Raw genomic sequence first — 9311 nt, 5'->3', positions numbered from 1 at the left:
CCTCTAAATGTGACATTCAAGGGACAGAAGAGATTACCCTTTCTCCTGGTCAGCAGACCCACTCCCCACACCCACGGTTTCATGTCAATGAAGTTTTCTTTACACACATACACACACGCACACCTTTAAATTATTTTTAAAATTCAATCAAATCTTCATAAGTTGGCCACCCATTTATGAGTACTGAAAGTCTTCTTCTGCAACGGAGGGAAGCACACCGACTGCTTTATATTCGCAAAAGCCACCAGCGGACACAGCATCAGAGCTCGGAGAGATCCAAAGGGATGGGAAACTCATTAGCTGCCTATTGAATTCAAAGGAAAACAGGCATTTCCCCCAGATGTGCAGGCCAAGGAGCTGGGCTCCTTCTCACGGCGCAGCGCAAAATAGTCATGCCCATTGTGACACTGGAAATAGTCACAAGGTATCCTCCTGTTGTCCCCTGGGGGAGAGGGGGGAGAACAATCCTCTTGGAATGTGCACGAGACAAAAGGAAGGCACTTCCAGCACAAGGTCAGGGACCCTCCGCACCCCTTGGAGATAATGCCCCCACCCTGAGAGCTGAGAGGGCTAAGCAGGGAGGCTGCTGGCCTGGCAAACAGCAGGCTAATTCCCCCGGAATGGGGGAGATTTGATATTTGCTTCTGTCTAGTGGCCCAGCACTGTTGGGCGCCAGGGGGAGGAGGTCCCGGAGACCCACAGGGCGGTGTGCATCACTTCCAGTCCTGCCCCAGCGCTCACACTTTCTCTTCGGAGGGGACCCGCGGGGGCCCATTCTGCAGCGGTGCTGGGGGAGGGCTTGCTGGGGGAAGAGCAGAATGCCCCCCTGGGCAGCTCGAGGCCCTATATACACAACACAACAGGTGGCTGACAAGGAAAGATGCGTTCAATTAAAAGCCTGTTGCTGTGTTCACACCTGACACCAGGTCCCTGCTCCAACTCGCTTCCCTTCCCTCGCATTGGATCCACCACAGCTACGACTAACTACTACTACGTTGGAGGAACAGCTTCGGAGCGGAATTTGGGGAGGGAGTGGAGTCAGGGAAACGTGATGCCCAGCCGGGGTACAATCTGAGCCGAGAAGAGTGAGCGGTGCGCTGGTTTATAGAAGGGCTGACGCAGAAGGGGAGAGAATGGACACTAGCAGGGCCAGTGGCCCTCTCGGTGGAGCGGATCCTGATCTGACCCGGGGCAACCTGCAGACTGACCTCCCTCGCAACTTTAGAATCCCTGGCGGCTGGCAAGCCCCATTCCAAGGAACTTCCCATTTCACGTCAACAGGCTGTTGGGGGGGGGGGAGGGTTGCTTTAAAGTCACTCTCATCTTTATCTTGGCCAAAGGGCGGACTGTGGTGGCCCCAAAGCAAAGCAAACACAGGAGCACGAACTCGGACTGTGTTCCCACTGTGCAGCCCAGGCCCCTGGCCAGTACCTGGGGCTCCTCCTCCCTCCCTCCCTTGCTAAGCCATCACCTCTACCTGTTCCTGATGGAGGCTCCCATCTACCTCCAGCCCAAGGCCTCTTCCCCAAACTCATTAGAAGGATGACATCCCCAAAATGATCAGACCAGTTGTACTGTTCTATTTTTATTACGAATTGTCAGATCGCTTCAGTTCCCTGCTTCGAACCTTCCATTGGTGTCCACTGCGTGAAAACCAGATGGCAACAATATGCGGCCCATGGACTTCTTTCCCCATGGCTCATACCCTGGGACTTCCTGGCAGGCAGCACAGGTCTTCTCCCCCCACCCCCAAAGCACAGCGGGCAGCTTCTCACCCTCCTCCCCCTGGCCCCCCGGGGCCTTTGCACTTGCTGCCTCCCAGCCTAGGACATTTTTGTCTAACCGGTTTTCTCCTGGCTGGCTCTCTCCTGTCATTCTTGTCCAGCGCATGCTCTCCTTCCCAGTAGCGAGGCTTCCCCAGACACTCGAGAAAAATCCACCCCTCCCCCATCCCTTCCGATCTCCTTGGCTTCCGCCCTTCATAGGATTTCTCCCACTCAGAAATTATTGTCTTCGCTCCTTGACTGACTTGCTGATTGTCTATCTCAGAATTTATATTCTCCTAAGGTCAGAGATCCTGCCTGACTTTTTCAAGTTATATTTATTGAATGAATAAATGTCAACAAACACAGGCCAGCTGTCTCCCACTGCCTCCCCACCCAGGATTCAACTGAGAAGTCTTCAATTCCTGGAAACTTCGCTACCCACGCCATACTTTCCCTCCCCACCTCACCTGTTCCCCACCCTTTCCCCCCCAACACACACCTTCCTCACACCACCTCACCGTCCCCCAGTGCCCCACTATCCAGGAGTCCTAGATACACTCAGATCCACACTCAGCGCAGAATTGCCGTGTCTCTCCCAAATTCCTTGAGCATCCTTTGAGGGTCTTATTCATAGGTGAATCCCTAACATATGCTTGACCCACATGCTCAATAAATACTTGCTGAATGTCAAAATAAACTAATGAATTGAGGAAAGGGGCTTATGAGCACAGCCGGTGGCCTATTTTTATATAGGGTTGTACTGGGTATCAGTGAACTTTTTCTGTGAAGGACTAGAGAGTGAATATTTTAAGCTTTGCAGGCCATACAGTCTCTGTTGCAAAGACTCAGCTCTGCCCGTGAGGCAGGGACGGAGGAACAGGCACTACGATAAGGAAGGAGCAGGCCGGGTGCCAAGAAAACGTCATTTACAAACATACGCGGTGGGTTGGATCTGGCACCTCCTAAGATCACATGTTCCTTGTTTAGTCCTAAAATGCCTTAAAGAAGATACAATTATTTCCTTCTTGCAGAGGGAAAAAAATGGAGACTCAGAGGGGCTGAGTAACTTGCTTCAAGTGGTAAAGCAGACCTTTCTGCTCTAGAGCCCTATACGAAAAGACCTGAGGAGTCGCCTAGGAAGAAGGAGGTACTCGTCAACTGGAAAAGATTGAGGAATCAGAGGTGATCAGCGAAGTGCTTTCTTTTTTTTTTTTTTTTTTTTTAAAGATTTTATTTATTTATTTGAGAGAGAGAGAATGAGAGAGAGGGGGGAGGGTCAGAGGGAGAAACAGACTCCCTGCCTAGCAGGGAGCCCGATGCGGGACTCGATCCAGGGACTCCAGGATCATGACCTGAGCCGAAGGCAGTCGCTTAACCAACTGAGCCACCCAGGCGCCCCAGTGAAGTGCTTTCTTAAGAACACTTAGTATCCATAAGCAAGAACGTTTAAAATGAAAGACTGTTTTTCTTGGTTATTTGGAGATGTGGAACATTCAAGTGATTTGAAAGAAAAAAAGATGTCCAACAAGATATAGATTTGGAGAAGCTCCTTGGGCTCTTGCCTGGCACAAAATGTTCACATGTCCTGAGCTGTCCGTGCCTGGAAGTCTGGGAGGGGGCTGGGTGTTCAAGGAAAGGTGGTGGCCGGCTGGTATGGAGTGCTGACTCTGCAAGCTTGGTCTCCCCTCATTCTCAATATTACCCTGCAGCTCGTCAGTGATGACCCTTCATTAACAAGAAAAGGGAACCAGTTTAGATCCCTGTGCGGGCCACAGCAGCCGCCCCGTGAGAGCGTATGAACCTTGATCTGCCAGAGAAAGTGACTCAATTCGACCTTGAAGAGACTCTCCCGCCCCAACTCTTTTCTGCCTTTGTTTCGGTGTCCTATAAAAATTATAAAATAAAAATAAAAAACATAACAAGGCTCTTAATCTCAAAGCATAAGGCATTAAGAAGCTAAGCCAAGTTTCGATCTATATAGTCCATTGGGTATAACTTGAGAATCTTCTCCCTTAGAACACGGAAATGAACATAGTCTATCTAAGCTAGGGCGGGCGATGTTAAAACCTCTGCAGGGTCCTGGGGCGCCTGGGTGGCTCAGTCGTTAAGCTTCTGCCTTTGGCTCAGGTCATGGTCCCAGGGTCCTGGGATCGAGCCCCACATCGGGCTCCCTGCTCCGCGGGAAGCCTGCTTCTCCCTCTCCCACTCCCCCTGCTTGTGTTCCCTCTCTCGCTGTGTCTCTCTCTCTCTGTCAAATAAATACATAAATAAATAAATAAATAAATAAATAAATAAATAAATAAATAAAATAAATAAATAAATAAATAAATACCTCTGCAGGGTCCTACTTTGACATTCACTCCGATCTGTGACTATGGGGAGAGAAGGGAGAGAAAGAGGAAGAAGAAGCTGGGTCTGCCACCCATGGCCTCAGACAGGTTACTTGACCTTCGTGCCTCAGTTTCCTCTCTGTGAAATGGGCACAGGGATATTAGACCTCACAGGGTTTTTCCGAGGCCTACACACAACCTATACAATACAAGATGCCATTCTTATGAGAGAGGAAGTTCTCCCGGTCATTACCATCAGCTGAAAAGAGGAACAGCGCAAGTTGTCAGCGCTACAGTGGGCCTTTGATTCCAACCCCTCAGTTTAAAAATAGGGAAACTGGGGCCAGAACGCATTAGTGACACATGGCGTTTAGACGCAAAGCTGGAGTGTCTTTATGGACCAATGCTGTGAGGATGTTTAAAAAACATGTTTTCAGCTATCTATTTTTATAATGCATGCCTTTACGATTGATTTAGTAACATAAAAGATATGCTTCGTGTATATATATAACATTTTATAAACAGCTTCTCTACACATCTTTCTAGTAAAATGACACATACTTGAGTGAAAAGGCAAGTTGGTGTTTCAGAGTGTTAGGGTTTCCAGCACAGCATTCCAGCCTGTTCCTAGACCAAGATGGATGGATTAAAAATAGTCCCTTGGAAATCGATTATTGTCTTGTCCCATCCAACTGATTATTGCTTTGTGATAAGTTTGTACAGCTTTTTTTGAAGTTATTCCCCCCCCCCATATCTATTAGATAAAAAAATGAATAAACTTTTTAAAGGAGCAATTCCACTCCTGGAAATACATCTCACAGAATTTCTTTGCATAAATCCACATGATCCTGTACAAGGACCCTCACTTTAGACACTTTCCGTAACATTAAAATACCCAGCAGACACCTCATTCTAAATAGATGCTTAATATCCCATTTTGTTATACTATAATTTATCTGCCTTATGTCCTTTACTTGGGTATTCAGCTTTTTTTTTTTTTTAAGATTTTATTTATTTGACAGAGAGAGACACAGCGAGAGAGGGAACACAAGCAGGGGGGGTGGGAGAGGGAGAAGCAGGCTGCTGAGCAGGGAGCCCGATGTGGGGCTCGATCCCAGGACCCTGGGATCACGACCTGAGCCAAAGGCAGACGCTTAACGACTGAGCCACCCAGGCGCCCCTGGTATTCAGCTTATTTCAAATTTTCTCTTACCACAGTCCAATACTATACAAATTCTTGTGGGGAACCTTTGCACCGAATCGCCTCTCTGAAGAGAGAAAAATGGTGAGGAGTTGTAGATTTAATGCTAGAACACACACAAGGCCATACAGAGAATTAAAGAGGCAGCACAATTAGGGAGTTAATTAAAACCCACTGCACACTGCGCGGCGTCCTCTGACAGGAGGGAGGGTGGCCCCGGGGCACAGAAAGCCTCTCCTCAGGAAGAAAGGAATCATCCCAGGATTGGCTGGCAGTCATTCTAGCTACTGATCTGTCACGGGCTCATTCTGTGGTGATTTATGGAGAGAAAAATGTGCCCCAGCTCTGATTCTTAAAGTACGCAGGGATAAGCACACATGGAGAGTTTACCGTGCAGGAAACCTCGGCTGTTCTTTGTGCAGGATACAGAGAGAGGAACCACAATGGCGATGGGGACCCTCAGCTCTCGGTACTTGTCACACAGCATCCCGACTTAGAGATCCTAATGACACAATGGAAGTGAGGAGGACAAATACAATGAAACCTCTCTTTTCAGCACAGAGTTTTGAACATGAATTAAATCTGTAAATAGACCTTGCTAATGGTGTTGCTGGGAACTGAACCTCGCATAGCTAAATAAATGTAAAATTCATTTTAGAACAGAATCATCCGTTGTAATCAGTGATATTAAAGTGTGAGTTTCTTTTAGGGGGAAACCAGAAACAGATAGGTTTATTGGGGCCTACTGTTATCAACTGCTCCCCCCCTGAGCCACAGAGAGGTACGCCAGCCTAGACAGTCTCACCGGGAGGGGGGGGAAGGATATAGGTTATCGGGGGGCCGGAGTGTGTGGTGAGAGTCAAAGTGATTACTGACAAGATAGGCTAGGTGGTTAGGTCAGATTTATCAGATCAACTCATCAGTTCATTCATCGGTTGGTTATTTCTTCAAACCAGTTTAGAGGCAAAAGAGAATAGTGGAGGCGCCTGGGTGGCTCAGTTGGTTAAGCGACTGCCTTCGGCTCGGGTCATGATCCTGGAGTCCCTGGATCGAGTCCCGCATCGGGCTCCCTGCTCGGCGGGGAGTCTGCTTCTCCCTCTGGCCCTCCCCCCTCTCATGTGCTCTCTCTCATTCTCTCTCTCTCAAATAAATAAATAAAATCTTTAAAAAAAAAAAAAAGAGAGAATAGTGGAGAGGCCTTTTAAACTCAGTGTCATTCCTTAGGTCAGTCACAAAAATAACAAACATTTAAATAGAATCTACGCTGTACTACAGCTTTTAGCAGAAAGGAATTACAGCCTGCAGCTTTAAGATAGCGAGTTTCCCCTTCCTTTTCTCATTCTGTTTGGTTGTCATGGGAGTCTGTGTTTGTGGGGAGATTCTGAGTCTATTTGCTACAAGGGACTGTCTCTGATTTCCTAGACTAATGTTCTTCCAAGTAGCAATAGCAGGAGGGTGTAGGTTTACTGAATGGGAGCTAGGCAAAAGTACATTTCTTAAAACCGGATTTGATCAGAAAGGTGTTTATTGGAGATGGGCTCGAGGCTCTGTGGAAGACATCAGGTGGAATATTTAATTTCATTCAAGCGAGTCTTATAATTTGAAAGTCTACCTCAAGCCTATCATTCGGGAAAGTATGCAGCCAATGACTTCCTGACACACCCAGGGAGGCAGGCGAGAGATGAAAACGTGTGAAAATTGTCGTCTAATTGTCTGAGACGCCTCAGAGAGAAGTGAGTGGTTCGGAAAACGAAGCATGCTTTCTGAGTATGGGCAAGGTAGGCAGTCCCCCCACACCGCTGGTGAGTCCAGGCAACATGGCAGAAAACACATGGCTGTCGAGTCGGATGGCCTGGCTCGTTTCTGACAAAGTTACTAGATCGCAGTTTCCTCATTAAAATGGAAGACAAAACTTCCTGCCTTGAGGATGGCTGGAAGGATTAGGGGAAATGGCCAGCGTCAGCTCTGTGGTAGCTGCTCAGTAAGAGGGACCTACTTAGTTCTGCTCAACCTCTGTGTCTCTTCCAGGTCCAGCTCCCAGCAGCCCCTAAATGGCTTGGCTCCTGTGCGCAAAGAACTGGAAGCTCTCCTCAGCGTGGACAACAGAAAATTGGGGGGCACTGCTCAGTAGGTGACCATGAGCAACCCAGTCTATCGTTCCCAGTCCAGAGCACTCTGATAATTGTTCAGGAGGTGGAAATCATCATCATGATTACTTGGCGTAGCAGACTGGTTGGCTAAGTAAAAAATAATCCATTCGATCTGTTAGGTGTTTTATAACGCGCTCACTACGATCCATATGGCATTCTGTCAGATTCTGTGGAATATGGGACAAAGTGAAATATGGTGGAAAGCAGACCAAAACCAAATTATACAGTAGAAATAGGTATGATTTGGGCCCCACAATGGAAGGAGAAGGACTACCAGACTGATGGTGGAGAATGGCATTTACTATTTGCTAGTGTTTTCACACAGCATTGTAAGCATTCACCTGCCCGGTTCTTTTTATTTGTAATCCCATGAAAGATGCTGTTATTAACACAGTAATAATTAATAATAATAATAATAATAATAATAATAATAATGAAAGGCATTCCATGCTTCCTGTGGGCCAGGCACCGGGCTAGATGCTTTGCATGCACGACCTCATTAGCTCTCTCTCAACAGCCCTTTGCCACTGGCCTTGTCTTTCTCATTTTAGAGATGAAGAAACTGAACCTTGGAGAAGTAAACTTACTTAACTCCTCACAGCCAAGGAGCAAGATTACTGCTACTGGAACTCGAAGCTGATGTCAAATCTTTCTTTTCCCTGTACCACACCGCCCCAAGGAAAAGGAGCTGCTTAGGATGTGGGAACTGACAGGTGTTTGCCCTTTAATCCAACCTTCTCTCTCGAAGGTTACGGGAGGGAATGACATTTCTGTGCTGAGCCGGGAAGTGGGATCTGACTGAGTCAGTGGGAGGGTATGAACAGCGGCAGAGAGGCATGCCAAGAAGGCCTGGCCATGGTTTTCTGCCCGGAAATGCTGAAAACCGTAGAGCAGTATTTCCACGGCACCTGGGATACGTCAAAGGCCAGCGGACGTGAAGGATCTGACAAGAGTGATACTTAATTTTACCATGAGCTTGCGTCAAAAGACCCAAAGGTTTAAATTCCAGGCTGTGAAAGGCCAGGCTAAAATGCGATGAACTGAAGCAATAAAGGGACCTTCCTGCCAACAAACAGATCTCCTAAGTCTTCAGCATGAACACATCCAGAAGAAACAAGGCCTTAAGAAGATCCTGTGCTCGCCGCCACCACAGGTCCCTGCAGGGTCCCTGCCTGGGCCCTGTACCCCAACATAACAGGCGAACACCCTGCCTTCCTTAGCATTCCCAGGCAAGATGTTCACAGTTGAAAATTGGAAACTGTCCTACATTCCTTTGCAAAAGGAATTCAGCCGCCATGTTCCCTGGAGAATACAAAAGAGGCCATATGGTGTCGTTTGCTGGCCTCCACAGCCTGCCCCAAATTCTGCAACCCACCAAACCTGACATTAAAGGGAACAAAGTGGGTCTGTTCTCTTTTTGCCTTTTTTTTTTTTTAACTTCCTTATACACTGCGTCCGTGCATGAAAAATGAGCCTATGGTTTCACTTCCAGTGTGGTCAATGTGCGGAATGCTAAGGCCAGGGCTTTCAGATGGAACTAAAGTCTGGGGAGAAAGTCCAGGATGTCACCTACTATGATGACAAGGGCCGGGATTCACAACAGGGGCCACTCTTGAGACTGGTACACCCATCCACAGACCCTGCAGTGGTGGTGGGGGCGGGGGGAGGACATGGGACGGGCACGGACGGACACAACCTGCCTTTTACAGACATTTGCACCAGAAGAGAAAAAGCCACCTCATCACTGAATCCACACAAACGTCAATAAATACTTACACTAAAGATTCTCAACAGTATCAGGGATCTGAAATTTGGATTTGAGAGACCTCTTTGGGAATACAAAACAGACATCTGATCCCTGCTT

At 47.7% G+C, this 9311-nt stretch overlaps 1 long non-coding RNA gene across 2 annotated transcripts; it reads left to right on the top strand.

The window, feature by feature from the left end:
- Positions 1–6670: 6670 nt before the first annotated feature.
- Positions 6671–8958, top strand: LOC145717993 (uncharacterized). Of its 2 annotated transcripts, XR_014141517.1 has the most exons (3): positions 6671–7075; positions 7326–7424; positions 7999–8958. It is a non-coding gene; the product is annotated as an uncharacterized LOC145717993 (long non-coding RNA). The 2 variants fall into 2 exon arrangements; XR_014141516.1 differs by lacking the exon at positions 7999–8958 and having other exon boundaries at positions 7326–7847.
- The last annotated feature ends 353 nt before the right edge of the window (positions 8959–9311 follow it).

This window comes from Leptonychotes weddellii, chromosome X, assembly GCF_054177405.1.
Source record: "Leptonychotes weddellii isolate Sample4059 chromosome X, ASM5417740v2, whole genome shotgun sequence".
NCBI lineage: Eukaryota > Metazoa > Chordata > Mammalia > Carnivora > Phocidae > Leptonychotes > Leptonychotes weddellii.
The sequence above is the reverse complement of the archived record's forward strand: the minus strand, read 5'-3'. Positions and strand labels throughout refer to the sequence as shown.